The sequence below is a fragment of the Sprattus sprattus genome (genome assembly GCF_963457725.1).
Source record: "Sprattus sprattus genome assembly, chromosome: 8".
NCBI lineage: Eukaryota > Metazoa > Chordata > Actinopteri > Clupeiformes > Clupeidae > Sprattus > Sprattus sprattus.
The window spans coordinates 32357327-32359826 of NC_137927.1; positions in this window are offsets into that span (position 1 = coordinate 32357327).

Here is a 2500-nt window from a genome sequence, read left to right on the forward strand (position 1 = left end):
TCATTTTATCTTAGATTATAACCATTTATAATTAACTGACATAACGTTTCAGAGCAGTGGATATGAGTCATTGTGGAGATGCTAAACATAGTTATAAAGAGTGCTACAATGAATTATAGCTACTTTTAAACGTCATCCTTATAGGACCTTATAAAGGCAGGCTTCATAGAAAGTGTTACCTGACAGTCACATATTTATAATGCATTATTCCGTCTTTAATTATAACCATTCATAATGAACTGATATAATGTATCATAAAGGTGATTATGAGTCATCATGAAGACATTATACGTAGTTATAAAGTAGCTATAAAGTAGCTATAAGTCATTGTAGCAATCGCTATAAGTCATTATTAAGGCCCTTATAATGTCCTTATAGGGCCTTGTAGAACCTGATAATGTAATAATTTCCCGATAATGTAATAACTCCCGATAATGTAATACAAATTCCTTCATAAGTCCCTAAAACATGTAATAAAACCTGATAATGTAATAATACCCCGATAATGTAATAAAGTGCATTTCCCAATAATTTTGCAGAACCTGATAATGTAATAATTACCTGATATTGTAATAACTTTGGTTGGTGCTGTAGCATCAGGTCTCCAGTTTCAGAGGTCCAAACAGTGAAGCTGTCCAGAGACCTGCTGCTTCACTATTAGCAGATACAGTATATATTTTATATGATTGCGAATGCACAATTTTTACAATAGTGAAAGGGATATTCAGTGGTAATCAACTAATAGAGAAAAAATAAGACCATTTTGGTATGTTATAGACCGGCAGCTAATGGGCACATAGAACATTGAGTTTCTAAGTCCTCATTGATCATCAATAGCTGACATTTGGCTATTTGATTTATATCAAATTCTCTTTTGATTTTGTGTGGCAATGTCCCTTAAAAATTACACTATATACTGCAAAACATCATGCAGCATGCATTTCCTCTACTTTCCTCAGCTTCTTGCTGTACAGGTTTGGCTTGCGAGGCTAAAGGCCTATACCATTGGGATCAAAATATGAGCAAAACAATAGTGGGTGGTTGTCTACACAGCATCACTACTTGGTCTGAATAACTGGTGTCCCAACATTTCAGCACTGACTAAAGTTTTTACAATATCAGGAATTTATTACATTATCAGGTTTCTGCAAATTGAGGCTAACCTGATAATGTAATAACTTCCAATTAATGTAACATTTTATTACATTATTGGTATGGCGATTGTTACATTATTGGAAATGCACTTTATTACATTATTGGGATATTATTACATTATCAGGTTTTATTACATCTTTTAGGGACTTATGAGGGATTTTTTATTACATTATCAGGGTTATTACGTTATCAGGAAATTATTACATTATCAGGTTCTACAGGCCTTATAACGCTGGGCTTCATAGAAAGTGTTACCAAAAGGCTTGCTCTTGTTAGCTGACAACTTGGCCTCATGACCTCATGAAGGTGAATTGTTTGTGCAGTCCTCCATATTTAATTGCATTCACTGGATTGATGAGTGGATAATGGCTTGTAGTGCTTGTTGGATTATGATGAGAAAGAAGAGAAAGTTTAAAATAGGACTTTGTTAGGCACACACAAACACACCCACACACAAACACACACTGCAAACACATGCACAAACACACACATGCAAACACATGCACAAACACACACATGCAAACACATGCACAAACACACACACACACACACAAACACATGCACAAACACAGATATACTAAAATCATGCAGTGCCATGGGGTACGCGGATCCATCAACTGAAAACAAAAGAATCCTTACACTCCATGACAGATTTCAAGGGAAGCATAACATACTGTTCTTTATATTTCACCTCATATTTTCCATGAGAATCTTATATATTTGTGTTAGAGTAAAATAACTAAAACCCACCAGAGAGAGTGGTAAGACTGTTCAGGGCCAGGTTCATTTTCGTCGACAACTTCATTGTTTCCAGTCCCAGTCCAACTTATTCATTGTTTCCAGAAACACATCTTTAATATTACATTAAAACCGTTGCCCATTGAGACATCACTCAGTTGCTGTAAACCTGCACTGCCTGTTCTGGAAGGGCTACTGCTGCAGAGTTAGACGTGCTGTGTGCAATGGAAGACCTATAAATATAACGCAGGCCAGTGAGTCACCTCACAGCTTTGAGTCACCGTACTGCATTCAGCCTCCCAGCACCCAAGCCCAGGAACACCTCAAGACCTCTGTGTGACCTGGTGCACGCCTGCTTATAACACGTGTGTATGCTTATAACATGTGTGCATGCTTATAACACGTGTGTATGCTTATAACACGTGTGTATGCTTATAACATGTGTGTATTCAATTCAATTCAATTCAATTCAATTCAATTCAATTCAATTCAATTCAATTCAATTTCTTTATTTCGCCATGTACACAGGTACTGGGAATTTTGATTGGTATTCTCCATGCAGGCTGGAGCATTACAAATAGAACAGAGCAAAGGGACAAGACAGAAC